Below are 21,476 nucleotides of genomic sequence, written 5' to 3' on the forward strand. Positions count from 1 at the left end.
AGTTCATTAATCTGCCGCCGGGCTGTGTGCAACTTGATAGGGTTGACGCATCAGACCTGATGCCTAATAGGAGGGCCCGCATTGGTAACTATCTTGTGCATCATTCCGTCAGTGACAGAAGAAACTGAGAACTGCACATGAGGTTGGTTAACGTCCTGGCGCCGAGTCTTTGGACGAGTAGGGCATGACAAGGCATAGCCATTAGTGTGAGTGGGGAAAGGTAACACAAAAGTCACATGTCTCTTACGGGAGCACGTCATACACTTGTGTGAAGGGGTGGGTGTGCGCACGGCACCAAGCAAAGGGGAACGGGCATTGACTATCAGCTGTTAACCTTGAACTGGACAACCGGTGCTGGTGAGAGCAGCGCTGGCTTCACATGTGGGGCCACAATGGCTGCTGAGTCATGTGGCCAGTGAGTGAGAGAGTGGAAATGTTTACAAAAACGTGTGGTAGCTTTCCAAAACGTATGCGTCGTCGCAGTGCCCAGTCAACTCTCATTTGCAGCACTGTTTGAAACACACAGCACTGGGTGAGGCGAGCACGACATTGGGGTTTGAACGTCGTATGCAAGTAAAGTATGTGGAGTAACGTGGTGAGAGTTCGATCTAGGCTTGGCTGAGCAATCTTGTTTAGGTGGTGGATCCATGGACTGCAGTTGCAGAAGTGAGGTACGAGTCACAACAAGCTTACTGTAAGTAAATGTGATGTGTTGTTTCAGCTTCTCATTGTCCTGGTGAAGTTGTGTCACCGAGTTGTTTTCTGACAGTAGGTTGGTAACGTAGGTCACAATGTTGCCAGAAAAGATGGAGCATTCGCATATGGTATCATATGTTGCAGTGGAAACAGAGTGTTGGACATACTTGCGGGTGCACAGTATGCGAGTGTTCATAGAATGGTGGAGCACTGAATCCTCTATGACATTCGGAGATAGTTTGTAATGAGACAAAAAATCCATACCGATGATTGGTTCATTGATGTCAGCAATGTAGGACGTCCACAGAAAACGTGGAGAAGGAGATGGGGTCACCTTAACCTTTACTGAGCCTGAGGTAGGTAACGTCATTACATTGACAGATCGTAGAAGTGACTTCATCTGTGAAGAAGCGGGTGGAGTCATCAAAGTAGATATGATCAACATGTCAGTACCAGTGTCGATCAGAAAAGCTAGACCTGATGCAATGTCAGCCACATAGAGGTGACCACTCGGCCGGGCAGGCGAGTGAATGGGGTATAATGTAAGAGGATGCCCGTTATGATCCCCTCAGGACTTGGCGTCTCTTAGTGCCTCAGGTCAGTGTTTGGGTGTTGGCATGGCAATCTGCACTTCTTGGTGTCATTGCCAAACACTTTGTGGTACAAGCAGAAAGCGTGAGCAGAGTGAGGAGCAGGTTGAGACTGCAACAGTGGGGGCAGCTTGTCCTCATTGATTTGTTCCTGTAAATAGACCAGTACATAAGTTACATGGGTGATCCTGGAGTGCTCGGACATAGGAGAGAGTGAGCTGATGCTGCCAGGAGAAGCAGACGAGGTTAAGGTGGAGTGAGCCCTGCCTCAGCAAGCCAAAAGTTGGTATGCAGGAACAGCTGTGCCGATGAATGGTGTGGAATGAACCAGCTGACGTTGCCGCAGCAGCGAATACAACTGGTTAGCAGTGCGTAGGCGGGGTCCGATGGACTCGAACGAGTGTGGTAACAGAAGGATCTGTAGATCGGTAGGTAGTTTGGCAGACCACACAGCCCATAGCATAGCATGAGGCATGGTGTGCGCATTCATGAGCAATAGAAGGCAGCGCCGGAGTTGTGAGGGGGTGCGTTTCCCCAGGTGGTCCTCATAGAGAATCTTGATTATTAATTCTTGTGGTGAGCAGGCAGGTCATTCCAGTACGGTCTTCTTTGGAAACTCATATTTTGATGCAGGTGGCGGCAAAAGGAGCAGGTCACAAATCAAATCAGAGTGGTCGTGGAGATGTGTGATGAGGCAGAGGAACTTTGAATTGTCGTGAGACACACGATGTTCCTGGAACAGATGCTCGACGAGGGTGAACTACGATGCCAGGTTGTCCTTGTATAAGGGCAGTAGCTTTGGCAGATGGCCAGGAGTGGATGATGATGGTGGCTTAGGTGTCTGCTGGGATAGCGGCTGAACTGAGGTTAAGTCAGAGGCCGGCGCAGAAGGCCTCGATTTAAACCAGGCAAGTGAACCCATCATAGCAGCAAATGGGATAGTTAACTGTGTGTCATGAAAACACGGCACAGCAGGCACGGACAGTACCGTAGAAATGGGTGGATGCACGGCACACGAGAGGGGCCCAGAAACACTGGACCGTGAGTGATGAGTGCCGGATGGAAATGACTCGCTTCCGGAACAGGGCGACAGACCATCGTGGCTGACACAGGCAGTGCTTGCTGTGGGAGGGGCAGGTGGTTGAGCAACCGGGAACCGGGACCCCCGTAAGTGAGGGGGGAAGGGGGGGGGGGGGGGGTGTTGAGAATGTCACCCGCGTGGAAACTATCTGATGCATAACATGCCTGTAGTGCATGTGGCAGGTAACTGAGGCGAGGTCAGGTGTCCATGTTATGCTAAACACTGAATTGTGCATGTAAACTAGACACAACTGGAACACCACATGTGCAGAAGTCCTTGAAACACTCAATCTGAAGAAACACAATTTGAAATATTGTTCAGTTCACATTTCACTGTCAGATGGGTGTAATCTGGTGACATGAAGCCCAAGTCCATTGTTTGCTCTAATGGTGTAGTTGTTGACCGTTGAAAATTAATGGGGTTAGCACATGGCATTGATTGAGATCACAAATCACTGTGAGTAAATGATGAATACACAATTGGCGAGGAAACAACAAAACACGGTGAGCGGAGCTGTGCTTCCACATCTTTGACCAAGGCATTGCTTGGCGTGGTCATTGCATAGTGCGTATAACCTGTTGAATAAACACTGATGCGGAAGATGTGAAACACGAACAAACTGCGGGGTCACGACTATGGGAACAGGATCGGTAATCGGGATATATAAAATTTAATTCCCATATATGTCATAGCTTGTATATATTTACACTTGACACTGCTTCTGTACAGAATGAAGTATAACAAAGAACTGAGTAAAGTAAAGTTGAGACGGAGGCTCAACAGAGTACTTAGAGTTCACAGATATTAAATTTTGTGGTCAATACAGACTATCGACACCACAATTTTAATGAGAGGTGCATTTTGGACTTTCTTGCCATTGTATAATTATTCTTTGTTGTTACAATTAAACATTTCCTATTTACATATTATGACATGGAAATTAATTACCATAACGGTTCCAAACTAGGCAGCATTACTGTCAAGGTCATTGGGAAGAGAAATAAGGTAGAATCAATGTAACTGAAACAGTTTTGATGTGCTGCTATAGTACATCCTACCATTACATAGCAGTACCATTACTGCTATGAAAGGGGGTTCTGTATTGCACTCCTCAGTGTCCAGAAGAGTCTGAGAGCACAGGATTGTATTCTGCACAGCACAACAAAGCATGTTCTTAGGTATGCTACCTACCTCTCCCAATATGCTGTGCTTCAGATCAGCAAATGTGTAAACCCTGTCCTACAGGTAGTCCCATAGCCAGAAATCACAGGGAGTGAGTTCAGGTGATCATGTCAATAAAGAATTTGGAAACAATTGGTGATAATTTGATCATTTCAAATGTGTTTTGGAGAAACAGGTGAACTTCATGAGTCATGTGCAGTGGAACTACATCTTACATGAAAACTGCTGAGTTCATTACCCCTCTCCTGTAGTGCAGGTATGATGTTCTGGCAAAGCATAAAGCATCTGGCATCACAAGGATACATCATGTAGAGTGCTAATGCAGCTGGTTATAAAGTACTGTTAGTGTTGAGGATCTGCACCAGGTCAAACTATAGGAAGTAACATCAAACTAGTTTAGAGGCAGGCTGCTAGGATTGTAACTAGTAGATTCAAACAACATGCAAGTGTTACAGACATGATTTGATAATCCAGATGGGAATTCCTGGAGGGAAGGACCATGAAGATGACGTATGGTAAACTAGGGATCATATGAAGGTATATAGAGAGTAGAATAATCCTTCCCCCCTCTAACTATCTGTGAGTGGATCAGGAATGGAAACGACTAGTAGTGATGCAGGGTACACTCTGCCATGCACTGTATGGTGGCTTAAGGAGTATGTTTATACATGTGGATCTAAATTTAGAACCTGTCTCACTCCCTGCTCAACCATTTATTCCTTTTCATGCCTCTTGATTTTTATAACTGCCATTTTGTTTTTGCGCAAATTTTAAATAAGCTTTTTGCTCCTTGTATTTTACCCCTACTACCTTCAGAAGTTCAGAGCATTCCAGTCAACAGTGTAAAAAAACTTTTTCCAAGTCTACAAATGCTGTGAATATAGCTGTGTATTTCATGAACCTCTCTCCAAAGAGAAGTTGTAGGGTCAGTATAGCCTTTCATGTTGGTGTATTCATCTGGAGTCCAAACTGATGTTGCTGATGGATTGCTTCTATCAAGTTTCCCATTATTTTGTAAATTGTTTGTTCAGTATTTAGTAACCATAATTTATTAAACTGAGAGTTCAGGAATATTCACAACTGTTAGAACCAGCTTTCTTTGGGATTGAAAGTATTACATTTTTCTTGAGGTCAAGGGTATTTCGTGAGTTCCATAAATCCTGCACACCAGATGGAGTAGTTAAGTTGTAGATGGTTCTACTTAGGCTATCAGTAGCTCCTGAAAGTTTGTGGCCACAACATGTGACAACCTAATGTACTCAAACCCTCCACCCAACAGTCTCCATCCCCTCTGTCATATTATTTCCTCCCTATTATCCCCCACTCTCTCTGTGTGCTGCCCTCTGCCAGTGCACCTGCCATCTTTCCACTTCCCTGCTCCACTCGTTTCTTGCTCATTTCTGCCCCTTCCCTCCCTGCCCCACAAGCTACAAGCTCCCAACACTGTGCTTGGTCCCTGCACACTCCACCAGACAGTGCTCTTCTCTCTTAACCCATGCACTACTTGTCCCTTCGCCCCCCCCCCCCATCCCTTTGTCCCCCCACCTCTCTATTGGCACCCCTCCCCCTGCCATTGGCACCCCCACCCCCACACTAGTTGGCAAACCCCACCCCCCTCCAGTATTACTACAATGGAATGGTCAGACATTGCTTTTAATTATACCACCATACTGAGGATGTGAGAAAATGCATCGAGCGTAGGAATGGCATTTCCAGAGTGTGAGTTCAAGCAATATGAATGCACAGAATGCAGATAAACAGACATGGGGTTATGCTGGCCAGATGAGGCATGTAATGTTGCTAGAAGTGTAATAGTTACTCCAACGTGGCTAGTGGAATGGGGCTACAGCTGGCAGTAAGAGACTAAAATTTCAAATGAGGGGGAAATGTGAGTGATGGTAGCCACTGTGTGGTTTGCATAGCACTGAGGGGGGTGAGAAGGTGAAGGGGCAGTGACCTGGACAGAGTGCATGGCACATGACTTGAAGATATTGGCAATAACAGGAATTTGACTGTTGAATAAGGTCACAAAGTCATTTACCAATGCAGAATGAGACTTCATGGTCACCATTTCAATAGATACAACAGGGAAAAAGAAGCAGGCAATCACTCTCTTGAGAATCCATAACAAGTAACACATATGGCTGTTTTTTGAGAGGCCATGTAGGTGTGTTTGTAACTTTGACACTGGTAACAGCACATTGTGTTCAGAATGTACACTTGTACTGCAGTGACTTCATTGACTGCTTTTGATCTTTGATAAAAGCACTACTCTATCAAATGTGAGAAAAACCACCAACAACCTTTTTCATTAACTGATGGACTACAGTGATGCCCTGTCAGACAGGTAAGTTTGGATTTCTCCCTTGGTCAGACCACTGAGCAGCCTAGTGCAAACAATATCACAGGAGTCAGTCAGTGTTCAACACACCTCGACATAAATAGGATTGCCCTTTAGGAGTGAAGCTGCATGCAGCTGTTGGGTTTGAAAACCACAAATGGTCTCCATAATCAAAGTGCCATCACACAAACAAGAGCAGGATTTCACAGTGCCTGTAATTGCATCAATACGTTTCTGAATAATAAATGGATTAACTGTAGCAGAGGACTGACCTCCTCCAGTATGTGATCTATTTTCAAATAGGGTGTATCTGGGAGATTCCAAGAATCTTAGCCTTATTCTGTTCACTTTTACAAGACATAGACTCAGATGTAAAAGTTTTCCTTTTTCCCTGTTGTATCTGTTGAAATGTGACCATGCAGTCTCATTCTGTGGATGTCTCATGTATCTCAATTAGCGGGCGATGTAAGAGAGCTGGGTGAACGGGGAAAGTGCCTTACCTCATCACTCATGAGTTGAGTTGTTGGTTAGTTGAAAACAATGTGTTTTACCATCTGGAGCTAACAGTGCCATTCTTGCTACGCCTTGCTCCATGAAGGACATGGCCATTCAGACTTGGTACCTCAGATTCAGCACCACAGTTGTAAAATTGTGCAGTATTATAGTAGCATGCTCTCGTCGTCGTCGTCGTCGTCGTCATCGTCATCCTCCTCCACCTCCTCCTGCTGTGCAACAAACCACCAAATCTTCACCCAAGCAGCAAAATGACTTTATATACAACTGGAAGGCCAGAGAGGACAGAAGGAATACTCCTATGAGCCAACAAACACCTGAGTCTTTATCTGCCAACTGCAAAGTCTCTGAGAAATCGAACAAAGACAAATGGTCCTCACCTTCCCCAACTTGGAGATCCCCTTTCACTGTGTTGCCACTTGATAACATCACACGGTCAACCTCCATTTTGTCATGATACCCTCATCCAGCCGACCTCAATTTTGCTGGTGTGCATTGCCTACCAGTTCCATCCACAAATACGCAGGCTGATCCAATGAGAATACTGACATCTCTGTAGATCTCATGGAACAGGATCTTCCAGCCTTTGCTCCCAGTAGCAATAAAGCAGCCATCGAGGTGACTAGCCTTCATTTGTTCCCTCTTCCCAATCCTCACTATGACTCTTCTCTAATGGAATGTTCAGAGCACTAAATCCAGAAAGGAGGAATTATGACTGCCCTTGGAATTGCAGTGTCCTCCTGTTCTCTACCTCCAATATACAAAATTGTATCCTTGTGACCATTTTGACCTCTCATATTTCCGACTGGTCAACTTTGACCTTCCCCCAAGCCTGACATTCCATTCATGGGGAAATCATGTTGCTCATGTGGGATGACATCCATAGCTAAACCAACTCACTAAACACTTGGCTGTAGTCTGGTCCATCTGTGTTATACATCCTTGCTCTCGAATTTTCTCTTTTCAATGTCTACATTGCTTCATCATTTGGTGCCACCAGAGCAGACTTCCTCCCACTTCTTGATCAACTTCCTTGCACCCTTTCTCCTGCTCAGTAATTTTATTTCACACCATCTCCTTTGGGGCTCTCCAGAACCTGTCAGAGAGGTGTTCCTTCTCAATAAACCCATCCTCATCTGCTTCAACACACGAGCACCCACATTCCTTTCAGCCTCCACTCTCACCTATTCCAAACTCTCATTCTGCACTGTCCAGCTTGTCCTTCATTCCAAGTGGTCCATTCTCTCTGACATGTAGTGGAGTGACCATTTTCCATGCTCTATCCATTTGCTGTCTCCTACCCCACTTATATGTAAACTCAAGTGAACACTTTGTACGGCTGACTGGAGTCTTTATTCCTACCTGAAAAGTTACAACGAGCAATATTTCCCTAGTTGCAATGAACAGATAATTTACCTCACGAACCTTACCCTCACAGAATGTTCCATAACTCGTGCTTCATCTTTACCACACCATGTCTTGGGCCCTTGGGGGGCTGAGGCATACTGCAATGCAACTTGCCTGTGGCAACATGCTCTGTCTTTTTAATGCTCATTTTATGATGGGAAACTGCATTTGTTATAAGCAGTTACAGGCACAGTGTCGTTGCACTCTTCAGAAGAGCAAAAAAGCTATATGAATTTCATTTCCTAGTTCTTTTAACAGTTCCACTACCTCTTCCATAGTGTGGAGCAACCTCTGTTGGCTCTCTGGGACTGAGGTCCATTCTGTGATTTCTGGCCTGATCATAGCAGGTAATGTCATTATGGACCCTGTACCTATCTCCATACACTATTCAAGCTCCACACTCCCCCTGCAGATTTGGGGATACGAATAGGCCTGCGGTATTCCTGCCTGTCATAAGAGGTGACTAAAAGGAGTCTCAAATGTTTTGGCCCTTATGTGATGGTCCCCTCTCGGGTTTGACCTTCATATTTCAAAATTATTCCGAAGAGCGAGCCAATTGGGTAACAGCACATTACTTGGTGCATTGTGTCCATAGTGCATTGAGACCTTTAGCCAGCTTATTCGTCATCGCATTGCAGTCCCATCCGCTCTCCATCTCTTGGGCATGGATACTTTCCTGGGTGTGATTTCCACCATTTATTGTGCAGTGTAGCTTTCTGCACTGACGACCACCATGGAATACTTGTCACCTAATATACATCATGGTAGCCAGTCTGTTATGGTGGGGCTGCAATGTACCCTGTTGGTTCTAGCACTCTGACAACACAGGGATCACTCTACCACTGCGTGCGCCATTAACTCCCCGCGTATGCCAAGGAGTAGATGCCTATCTCCCTGGGCATCGGGACTCATGACAATGGCCATCCTGCCGGGTGTTCCTTGCTGTGGTTAGGTGGCGCCCATGGGGAGGGCCCTCGGTTGGAGTGGGTGGCAACAGGGCAGATGACCCGCAATGAAGTGGAGTCTGTCATCTGTCGCTGGTCCTCAACCAGCAGTCTCAAAGCGAGGAAAGCATCAGTTCAGTGCCAGAAAATATGATCCGAACTCATTCCCCTCCACACCATGAGAGGAACATCAGGCTAAAGAACGGCATGAGCCATATTTGCCCTGATTCTTACTTTTTATGTGTTATGATGGGGAATCTTGGCCCCCATGAAGCCTCAGTTCATTGTCGAATGTTTAGAAGACATATAAGGGTAGGTGGATGGTTTGTCTAAGATGTGTTCAGGGTCTGCCCTAATTTGGACCTTATCATCTGCTCAGTCAAGGACGCTCCTCGCCTGCACCACCTGGATGATGTTCCTGTCACCATAATGCCCTATAAGAGTCTCAGCCTCGTCCAGGGTCTTATCTTTCACAAATACATCCTTCTGCAGTCCGATGATGAGTTGTGCACTAACCTCGAGTGACGAGGTGTTCTTTCCATCCGGCACATATACAGGGGCTCAAAGGAGCCACCGGTCCCTTCATCTTGGCTTTCAAGTGGGACACCTTACCCGAAAAGATCAATATGATGGTGTACCAGTGCGATGTCCTATCATACATCACTCCCGCTATGCAATGTTTCAAGTGCTATAAGTTTGGACATATATCCTCCAACTGTAATTCCAGCCTTACATGCCACGATTGTGGATGTCCTTCTCATCCTGATGCTATATGTGCTCCCACTCCCGTCTGTGTCAACTGTGGGGGCCCCACTCCCCTTGCTCGCCAGCGTGCCCAGTTCTCCAGAAGGAATGAAAAATAATGGAATACAAGACCCTGGATTGTGTGACCTACACAGAGCCTAAGAAAAAGTTGGAGTGGTTAAACCCAGTCTGCATGGAATCTTCATATGCTGTCGCAACCGCACAATTTTCCCGTTCCTCAGTGACACCACTTGTGGGTGACCATGTGGGTCACAAGACCACACCTGCCCACTCAAGGGTGGGGGCTCCCCATCTCACTGTTGCTCCCACACCTCCATCTTTGGGTGCAATGCCCCCCCAACTGTCCGGGCCGCCAGTCCCCACATCTGAGCTGAGGGAGTGCCCCCCCTCTCTGGCCCGTCTCCAATGTACAGGGTCCCTTGGGGCTCTACCCTACAAGGTGCCACACCGTGTACAAGCAGGAGCTAGCCAGTGGCTCAAGGAGCCACAGGCTACAGGTCGAAGGGCTTCCCGCTCTTCATCCTTACCTGATGCTGCTTTTGGGAAGCCCTTCCAGCTAGCTCTGAAAGAGCGGCAGGAGGACAAACTGAAGACAAAGAAGAAGAAACAACCCGTTCCACCGAAAGAGGTTCTGGTGGTCCCCACACCACCACCACAGCCACCACCACCACCACCACCACCACCACCACCACCACCACCACCACCACCACCACCACGACCACCAGTTCCACCTCCGAGGAGCTTCTAGTGTCCCCCAAAGATCTAGCTCTCGCTGATGCCTCCGATAAAATGTTCCTAGCAGTTAGCACCTCACTAGTGACAGCAGCTGACTCTAGGGAGTAACCTACATTCTCCAACCATTCATGCCTTCACAGAACACAGAAAGCGTTATCCTCCAGTGGAATTGCAGTGGTTTTTTCCACCACTTGGCTGAACTATGACAGATTTTGAGCTCAACACCTGCCCTGTGTATTGCCCTCCAAGAAACCTGGTTCCCAGAAATGTGGACCCATGCCCTGTTTTGGCTATGAGGGTTTTATAAAAATCAGACGGACTATAGCAGGGCATCAGTTATTCTATGTCTTTATGTTCTTACCTCTGTTTACTATCAATCAGTGCCTCTTCGTATAGCTTTAGAGGCTATTACTGTTAGGATAAGGACAACCTTGGATATTACCATCTGTAATGTCTACCTTCCTCCGTATGGTGAAGTACCTCTTAATGAATTGGCTGTTCTGGTTTCCCAACTCCCAGCACCATTCCTCCTGTTGGGGGACTTCAACGCCCATAACCCCTTGTGGAGTGGCACCGTGATTACTGGCTTGGGTAGAGTTGTCAAGAATCTTCTCTCTCAGCTCGACCTCTGCCACTTAAATACAGGAGATCCCACGCAATTCAGTGTGGTTCATGGCACTTATTCGGCCATTGACCTCTTGCTTTGCAACTCAGGACTTTCACCATTTGTCCACTGGAGCGTTCGTGATGACTTGTATGGTAGTGACCACTTTCCGATCTTCCTGTCACTACCCCAGTGTCACACTTCTGGACGTCTGCCATGATTGGCCCTTAATATGGTTGATTGGCTGTCTTTCACATCCTCTGTCACTGTTGACACTTCAGCATGTGGCGCTATTAATGTGGTGGTAGAGCAGGTCACTTTGTCGATTGTATCAGCTGCAGAACATGCAGTTCCTCTTTCTTCTGGGTGCTCTCAGCGTAAAACTGTACCTTGGTCGCCGCCAGACTTCCCTGAGGCCATCAAAGAGTGTAGATGGGCCCTCCAACAACATAAGTGGCATCTATCATTGGAGACACTCATTATTTTTAAGCAGCCCCGTGCCCATGTCCATCACCTAATACAAAGACGGAAGCAAGAGTGCTGGAAGAGATACAATTGGTTCTTGTACCCCTGCCCCCCAGGTGTGGAGCCAGATTCGCCACCTTTATGGTTACCCGACACCACTGGGGCTGCCTGGGATTTCAGTAAATGGAGCAGTGTGCACTGACTCTGGTGAAATCGCCGAGCATTTTGCCAGGCATTTTGCTCAGAGTTCTGCATCTACAAATTATCACCTGGCTTTTTGTTCACTGGAAGGGAGGGGGGGGGGCAGAATGACAGCACTAGTCTTTTACATCACACCACCCTGTGCCATATAGTGCTCCTTTTACTGAATGGGAATTCCTCAGTGCCCATGCACATTGCTCTGACACAGCTCCAGGCCCTTACCTAATTCACTCCCAATTTATCAAACATCTGTCTCTGGCCGCACAGCGTCAGATTCTGTATATCTTGAATCGCAACTGGAGTGAGGTAGTTTCGTTCCAGTGGCAAGACAGCGTCATCGTCCCAGTGTTGAAACTTGGGAAGAACCCTGCAGCATTGGACAGCTACCACCCCATTAGCCTCACCAACGTTCTCTGCAAACTACTTGAACAAATGGTGAGCTGGAGGTTGTGTTGGCTCCTGGAGTCTCGGGGCCTTCTGGCTCCATCCCAGGGTGGTATCCACCGAGACCGCTCAACGACAGGTAATTTGGTGTGCCTTGAGTTTGCTGTCCGAACGACATTTTCCATGTGCCAGCAGTTGGTAGCCATCTTTTTTGACTTACAGAGAGCCTACGACACGACCTGGCACCACCACATCCTTGCCTCACTGCATGAGTGGAGTCTCCATGGCTCGCTCCCAATTTTTATACAGAACTTTCTGGCCCTATGTACCTTCCGTGCTCAAGTAGGAGGCTCCTTTAGCTCCTCCCATATCCAAGAGAATGGGGTCCCGCAGGGCTCTGTATTGAGTGTTCCACTGTTTTTAGTGGCTATAAATGGCCTATCAGCAGCTGTAGGGCCGTTAGTGTCACCCTCCTTATACGCTGATGATTTCTGCCTTTATTTCAGTTCCCCAGCCATCAGTGCTGCTGAACGGCGACTACAGGGAGCCATTCAGAAAGTGCTGTCATTGGCTCTCGACCATGGGTTTCATTTCTCTGCCCTTAAAACCTGCGTTTTGCACTTCTGTCGGCGACTGACAGTCCATCCTGACCCTGCCCTTTTACTTTATGGCCATCTACTATGGGTAGTCGGAACGTATTGCTTTTTAGGACCGGTTTTCGATACCCAACTTACACAGCTCCCCCTCATTCGTCAGCTTAAGCGAAAGTACTGGCGGCATCTTAACGCTTTCTGCTACTTCAGAAACATCACTTGGGGGGTGGATTGCTCAACATTGCTGCGGCTCTACAAAGCCGTAGTTCAGTCACGACTCAACTATGGGAGTGTAGTGTACGCTTCATCAGTGCCCTCAGTATTGATGCTGCTCAATCCTGTGCACCACTGTGGGGTCCGTCTAGCGATGGGCCCTTTTTGAACGAGTCCAGTGGCCAGTCTACTAGTGGAGGCTGGAGTCTCTCCATTGTGCATAAGGCACCGCCAACTGCTCACCCACTATGCAGCACACATCCATAGCTCTCCTCAGCATCCAAATTACTGTCTTTTGTTCCCAAACTCCCAGAATGGCGGTCTCAGTCAGGGATAACGATCACCGTATTTGTCTGTGCCCCACTGTTTGAACCCGAGTCCTTTCCTTTCCAGCATCTTGTGCGGGTCCATGCAGACATGCATCCGTGGTGTGTGCCTCATCTGAAACTACAACTGGACCTATCGTGTTTTCATAAGGACTCTGTTCTTCCTGAGGCACTCTGCAGTCACTTATTATTGATCCTTGACGAATACCAAGGTTCTGAAGTGATCTATACTGGTGGCTTTCTGGTTGATGGTCGTGCAGGCTTTGCCTATGCTCACTCGGCCCATGTCAAACAGCACTCCTTGCCAGATGGCTGCAGTGTCTTCACTGTCGAGTTGGTGGCCATCTCTCGTGCCCTTGAGCATATTCGTTCCTGCCCCGTTGTGTCCTATATGGTATGCAGTGATTCGCTGAGTGGTTTACAGGCCATTGATCAGTGCTACATACGCCAACCTCTGGTAGCTTCTATCTTGTCTGTTTATCCCCTAGAACAATCTGGTAGGTCAGTAGTCTTTGTGTGGGCCCCAGGGCATGTTGGAAGCTCAGGAAATGAGCTCACTGACAGACTGGCCTCGGGATTTGGGATGCCGAAAGGCGCAGCTTAGTTACGCCCAATAAACCCCACACCATCAATTAGAGCAAAAATGAGTGGAAGTCTTGTCTGCGGGCTTCTTGCAGGGACTCTGTGGTCCTCTGCCGCATTCACATTGCCCACACTTGGCTGACATGTGGCTATCTTCTCTGGCGTGAGGCCCCACCATGTTGTTGCTGCGGTTCACATTTGACAGTGGTCCACCTTTTGGTTGATTGTCCACATCTTGTAGCTCTAAGACGGAATTTTAATCTCCCTGACTCCCTTTCTTCTATTTTAGGAGATGATGCCTCCACGGCTAACTTGGTTTTACATTTTTTACATGACTCTGGTTTTTATTCTTTGGTTTAAGTTTTATTTCCTGTCTTTTATCTCCCTGTGCTTTCTACCCTAGTCCTCTTAGGTTAGAGATTTTAATGTGTTGCAGAGTGGCTAGCTCATGCTTTTTTATCCTCGTGATCAGGCAGCCCAGGTCATCTGCTCTACTGTTTGAAGCTCTTATGCCTGTTTCTTGTATGTCTGTGCTTTTCATGTCTTCTGTTGTCCCTGGTGTGTTCAGCTTTGTGTTTTTTTTTCTTTTTGTCCCTCTCAAACTCCTGTGGTGTCTCTTGTATGTTTTCCCTTTTATCCCTAGGACTTAGTTCAATGAACAAGGGACCGATGAGCACGTAGTTTGGTCCCTTTAAACTTCAAACCAATCAACAAAACTCCCCCCACTAGCATAAAGTCTTCCACCATTAGAAATGAGTGGAAGAGGCTAGGGCGCTACCCTTCTCTTCTCAGAATGATGAATGCTGCATTTATTATGAGGTAGCTAGACCGTGCTCTCACTTCATCCAGATCTTCTGCTCCAGGGCTGGACGATGTTAACATTCAGATGTTGCAGCATCATTCTCTCCCAGGCAAGCACTTTCTCCTTCAAACATACAATCACATTTGAGCAGATAACATGTTTCCCAGATGCTGGCATGAAGTCACTCTCATTACCTGTACCCAAGCCTGGTAAGGACAAACTCTTTCCTTCCAACTACTGCTCTATTTCCCCTCACTATCTATGTTTGCAAGGTGATAGAATGTATGATATGTGGTTATCGTGGCTCAAATCTCCCATTCAAACATGCCTTTTTGCAGTTGACCATTTCTTCACTTTGTCGACCAATGTCACAAACAGTTTTCTTAAGAAATATTAGATGGTGGCCATGTTTTTAGATTTTGAGAAAGCATATTATATCTGCTGGAAAGATAGTTTTCCAGGTATGTGTGTATTTAAGCGTTGTCACTCACCTTCATCCAGAAGAAAAGCGTGCATCAAGGCTCCATCCTGAGTGTCGTCCCCTTTGCTATAGCCAGTAACCACCCTATTATAGCCTGTCTCCTGCCAGACTTCTCCAGTTCTCTTTTCATCGACAACTTTGCTATCTATTGCAATTTTCCATTGACTTTCCTCCATAAGTATCATCTTCAGCCATGTCTTGATCTTTTTTATTCATGGGAGCATTGACAATGGCTTTAGTATTTCCACACACAAAACCATTTGTATGAATTTCTAGCAGTGCAGTTGGTTTCTTCCTTAGTCTTTACATCATGGACATGTTGCTCTTTAATTCACTGAAACTATAAGATCTGTAGGGTGCGTGCTAGATGAAAAACTTTCATGTTTCTACCACATTTCTTACCTGGCTGCATGCCATATCCAATCTCTTTACATCTACATACATACCCTGTATGCCACTGTATGGTGCATGGCAGATGGTACACTGTACTAAAACTAGTTGTTTCTTTTCCTGTTCCACTTGCAGATACAGTGTGGTGAGGAGTGGAGGGGGGAGGCGGCTACGTGCCTCTGTGTGAAACCTGATTTCTTGTACCTTATCTTTGTAGTTCTGATGCAAAATGTATGTTGGCAGCAGTAGGATCATTCTGGAGTCAGCTTCAAATACTGGTTTCAAAACTTTCACAGTAGTGTTCTTCAATATGAATGGCTTCTCCCCTACAGTTATTCTCACTTGAGCTGCAAAAGCAGATCTGTAACATTTGCATGCTGACTGAACTTATCAGCAACAAATCCAGCAGTGCCAATCTGAATTGCAACGTCTTCTTTAAATCCAGCCTGGTGCAGATCCCAAACACTCAAGCAGTTCTCGAGAATAGGACACACTAGCAGTGTGTCTCCTTTTCAGATGAAATATGCTTTCTAAAATTCTCCCAATAAACTGAAGTCAACTATTAGTATTCCCTACCACAGTCCGCACATGCTTTTTCCATTTCATACTCGTTCACAACATTGTGCCCAGATATTCAGAGGATGTGATTATATCAAGCATGACACTACTAAAGTTGCAATCGAACATTATAGGCTTATTTTTCCTTCTCATCTGCATTAACTTAAGTTTTTCAACATTGGGAGACAGCTGCTATTCATCACTCCAACTAGAAATTTTGTCTACGTCGTCTTTTCTCAAGCTACAGTCACTTACCTTGACACCATCCTGTACATCACAGCATAATCAGTGAACAGCCACCGGTTGCTTCCAACCCTGTCTGCGAGACCATTGATGTATGTAGAAAATAGCAACAGTCCTATCACTCTTCCCTGCGTCCCTCCTATTGTTACCACCGTCTCTAATCAGGACTTGCCATCGAGAAAATCTTACTCAGTTCTAGTACTTAAAAATCCGTTCAGCTATTCATATATGCGGGAGCCTATTCCATATTCATGTATGTTTGTTAAGTCTGCATGGGGTCCATGCCAAATGCTTTTCGGAAATCTAGAAATATGGAATCTGCCTGTTGGTCTTCATCCATCGTTTGTAGTATATCATGTGAGGAAAGGGCAAGCTCAGTTCTGCATGAACGATGCTTTCTAAACTCAAGCTGATTTGTGAATACAAACTTTTCAGTGTCTAGGAAATTTATTATATTGAAACACAGAATATACTCTAGAATTTTGCAGCAAATGATATTAAGTGTTTTGTTCTATAATTTGGTGGATCTGTTATTTTACCCTTCTTATATACAAGAGTCACCTGCGTTTCCTTGCTGTCACTTGGCACTTCACATTAGTCAAGATATTCATGATAAATATAGACTGAGTAAGGGGCCAATGACACTGAGTACTCTTTATAAAACCAAAGGGGGGTTCCATCTGGACCAGGTGAGTTATTTGTCTCCAACTCTTTCTGTTGTTTCTCTATGCCAGGGATGCTTATTACTGTCATCCATGCAGGATTCCATAAATTGGTCAAATATTAGTACATTCTCCTGTGTGAACAATTTCTTAAATGTGGCATTTAAAACTTTCAGCTTCCTTTTGCTGTCTTCTACTGCCAAACCAAACTGGTCAACAAGTGCCCGAATGGAAGCATTATATCCACTTAGAGATATTACGTATGAGCAGAATTTCTTCATGTTCCATGCCAGGTCTTCAGCCAAGGTATGATGGTGATAACTGTTCTATGCTTCACGCGCAAACCTTTTCATAATGCCCTACGTGTTCTAAGTGGTACTTCCTCGGGACTGGATTGAACCACCTTCCTCCATATTTACTAACCCATTGTCAATTCAGAACCAGACTGCGGTTGTTTCATTTCTGTATCTGCACATCCCTCCATCTTATGCTGTCTTTCTTAATGTAGTCCACCATCATGGAATCCTTTTGACGACTGTCACCTATTAAAGTAGCCCACCCAGTTGAGAGCCTCCATGCAGAATCTGCTGAACTTCTGCTGCCATACAGTTGTCCTCTACAGGTGAGTGTGTGTGTGTGTGTGGGGGGGGGGGGGGGGGCGGCATTTGCCTGCCATGCTTGGCCACCCATCTTCTACCTTGTTCTTCAATGATTCCCTTGACCGCCAGTATGGGGGTGCATCCTCCTCCTGTTACCTCTCGGTGTTTGGTTTCGGCTATTGCTCTGGCAGCTTAACTTCATGTTACTTGCCACTTTCATGATGGCTGTAAAACCTTCACCAACTTGGCTTCATGCAGCAGCCTATGTACATCTATAACTTGATTCACTTCCTAAGGAAACTACTCTGCATTTGATCTATTGTTGTAAGTTTCTTGATCTTCACACAGAACTTAGCAATAGTACCATCATGTACACTGATGGGCTCTAAAATTGACGATGGTGGTGGATGTCCCTTCATAATTTCCACCAAGCATTTTTGGTACTGGATTCCAGAACATTGCTCAATATTTATAGCAGAGCTCTTTGCCCTCTATCAGTCCACCCAGCATATTTTGCGAGACAGGCTTTTTAATTGTCATATGCTTAGATTCTTTCAGAGCCTCTGTGCACTGTACACAGTTCATGCCTTAGTGCAACTGGTCCAGGAAAGCTTCCTGAGCCACTCTGATGCTTGTGGGCTCCTTGTCATGCCGGTCTGAAGGGAAATGATGCTGGTGACATTGCTGCCATGTCCGCAGTTCTCATACCTCGATCATTGCCATCTGCTGACAGATGGTGCACTTTGGCACCACCACTGGTCTTCTCTTCATGGAAACAAGCCCCAGGAATCAAACTCCTCCCAGCAGCAAGGCCAACCTTATCTTGGCCATCTCATCGTGAGGAGATCTTTTTAGCTAGATTGTGGACTGAGAATGTTGTTTTAGAGACATTGCATGTCAAGGAGCCTAATTTTTTTCAAAATGCCATGCTTGACCATCTTTGACTTTGCTGAAATTTTATATGTAGAGTACCACATGCGTCATACTAACTTTGGTGAAATTTTAGATTCTCCAGTGGACAAATTTGAATAAGTTGCAGAAGTTTCCAATGTGCAGTAGCAGTTTTTTTGGCATTATGCCACCAAGTTTGTTCCCAGATAAGTACTGTTTTGACCTTGAGTGTTCTGTGGAGTGTCTCCTGTTGTATTTCGTGCATTCTGTGGTGGTGGTCAACAGCATTTTGGGAATCCATCATAAATTCCCAACCTATACCTAATACACAGATTTTCAGATTCACATTGGAATTAATTTTTTAATTAACTTAAATCAAAATGGATGTAATTGAACCAATTGATAATGATTATTCTATAGTCAAATGCAGTGTTGTTCATAAATTGTTGTCAAGATGCCACCATGGGTCATTTTATTCGAACAAAATTGGACTCATTTCTGTTAACAGCTTATCAGACAATGAAAAACTACTTATTATTTGCTGATCAGAAGTTGAGCTTATGTACAATGACCAGATCTGCTTGCATCACCAAGGAAATCACTGCCAAAAATATGAAATGAGCCAAAAGTCATGTTGCATTCCATTTGAAAAGCAGAATACCATTGTTTGAAGGTGGTTTGTTAAAAGTTACTTTAGTCATCTCCAAGTAATTGAATAAAGTGATCAAATGAAAGAAAAGCCAGGTCAGAAAGTTAAATAAAGTGCAAAGCAAAATACATTTCTATGGCTGAGGCCCCATCAACTTCATCTTCAGATGATTTTGATCCAGATGCCTCATATAGTTTGGATGAAAGCTTTGGTGTTTTAGACACTTCTCCATTGATAATTTGAAGAGTAAGCCACAGAGACAAAACTGGCTACTTGAAACAAAAGATTGAATGTATGCAAAATACAATAGCAGAAATAATGTCTCTCTCTAGAATAACTGAAAACAGTGTACAATGTATCACTCAGCTGAGTGCAGTTTGTGTAATGATTACTGTGATCTTGTCAAAGAAAAGAAAGCAAAAAATTTAAATATCCAGTAGATCAACAGAAGTTCAATTACTGACTATGGCCTTGAAAATATGGCCAATAAAGGAAATGCAAGTTTGGCATTTCTGAATGCAGGGTCAAAAGAGCATGGAAAGTTACAGCAGAAAAAGGTAATAGTGCATTACTTGATACAGAGATTGGCAAACCATTGCCAGACGATGTCACTTACAGATTCAACAATTCCTATGAAGACGACGAAAACAACATGTTGTGTCCTGGCAAAAAAGACAGTTTCTGTTCAGTTTGGTGGTATTAAACTACAAAAACAGATCTGCTGTACAGTCATGCAGAGCTTTAAGTGGTATATTGCAGTAAATATGGGGCTGAAAGTAGTTTCTCCAAATTCTTCGCTTTTGAGCCAAAGTTGGGTGCAACTGTTGGTGTTACAGGCATGCATTCCATTTGTGCATGCGCTGCACACCAGAATGTTAAGCTCATGCTGCAAAGTCATATTATATGAAGGATGACTACAAAATGTTAATAGAAGTGCAGTGTTTGGTATGGATGCCAAGGACTGTATTCTGCATCATCATAAAAGCTGCCCTTTTGAACATGCTGTTAAACTTTACTTCCTGGGATGCACAGCAATTAATTGAATTCAAGCAATGGATTCACACTGCCTGCGAAGCACTAGAAACTAAAGTCTCAGCAGTGGAGAACTTTATATAAAAACTCGCAGGCATGATTTGTAAGCTGACACGTCATCACCTTGTTGCAAAACATCAAAATGCGTACTTGAGTCCTGAAGATTGACATAAAAGAAACAGAATTGATGGTTCTGATGGACTTTGCCAAAAATGACTCATTTGTAGTCCAAGATGCTGCCCAGGGGAACCGTTGGGATAATTTACAGGCACAGTACATCCATTTGTGGCTTATGATGTCAATCACATGGCAACCTTGCAAGTTGTTAATTGTTGCATGTTTTCTGATAAACTGCATCATGATAGTGTACTACACGTGTTGAATAAATCTGTTGAGTATTGAACTTTTGGCGGCTCGAACAAATGTTACCTAATTTCAGTGATGGCTCAGCAGCACAATATAAAAGCTATAAGAACTTTGTGAATCTGTGCAACCGTCAATATTGAGTCTGAATGGAACTTCTTTGGAAATTTGGAATTATGAAAATGGGAAATCTCCCTGTGATGGATTGGTGACACAGCTAAATGGTTGGCTGCATCGGCAAGCCTCCAAAGACCTTCATCTAACCAAATATTAACCCCACAGGATCTCTTCAACTTTTTTTGTCAAAATATAAATAGAATTAAATATATTTTTGCCGCAAAACCCGAAATTGAAGAGGGCAGAAAGATTCAAGAGGAAAGATGGTGAGAAAGCAGCACAGTAGCTGGTACTAAAGAGCATAACCAACTTGTGAAAGTTAACTCAAACACAATTTGTGTCTGTAAAATTTCTAATGACACAATATATCTAGTTGCCAGAATTTCTGATACCACTATTGTGTATTTGAAATTATCTTAGCTTTCCCTTAGTCAGTACATTGCCTGTTTTTGTGACAACAAATGGTGGATTGGCAATGTTACTGATGTTTCAGTTGAAGAAAATGATGCATTGGTAAAATTAATGCATCCGCCAGGTCCTACTCATTATTTTATTGGCTGGAAATGTAAGACATACGTTGGATTCTGGACCAACAGCTGATTTGCAAAGTCCCAGCTCTTTGTCACATTGTCTGGCCAACAATTTCAGTTTCCAAAAACTGTAATGCAGGATGTAGCTTGTAAATGTAACAGAATGGCAAGAAATATTACTATCAAGTAAAATTGAGGTGTGGACATCAGCCTGGGAACCATAAGAGATATCGAGTTTAGGCTTGATACCATAGGAGATAGACAGACACCCCCTGAAGGCTTTGGAACCTCCAATGAGAAACCAAATTACAGGCTTGGGAACCTGGACTAAGAAATCCACCTGTGGCTGATATCACATGGCTATCGGCCGTGACCCCTATGGACTAGGGGTTGACAGTTAATGTTCTTGAACTAGTAGCAACACTGTCACTATGGACCATCAAATATAGAATACTGATAAATTCTCTATAAAAAGCATTAAAAGAAGTCTGAAGCAAAAAAAAGAATTTGAAGATAAAATAAAAGCTGTTATACAGA

General features: G+C 44.8%; 1 protein-coding gene across 1 annotated transcript in view; it reads right to left on the reverse strand.

The window, feature by feature from the left end:
• Positions 1 to 21,476, reverse strand: part of LOC126416567 (uncharacterized) — a 116,397-nt gene that overhangs the window by 80,909 nt on the left and 14,012 nt on the right. The gene's annotated exons all lie outside the window — the stretch shown is intronic.

The sequence above is a fragment of the Schistocerca serialis genome, chromosome 8, assembly GCF_023864345.2.
Source record: "Schistocerca serialis cubense isolate TAMUIC-IGC-003099 chromosome 8, iqSchSeri2.2, whole genome shotgun sequence".
NCBI lineage: Eukaryota > Metazoa > Arthropoda > Insecta > Orthoptera > Acrididae > Schistocerca > Schistocerca serialis.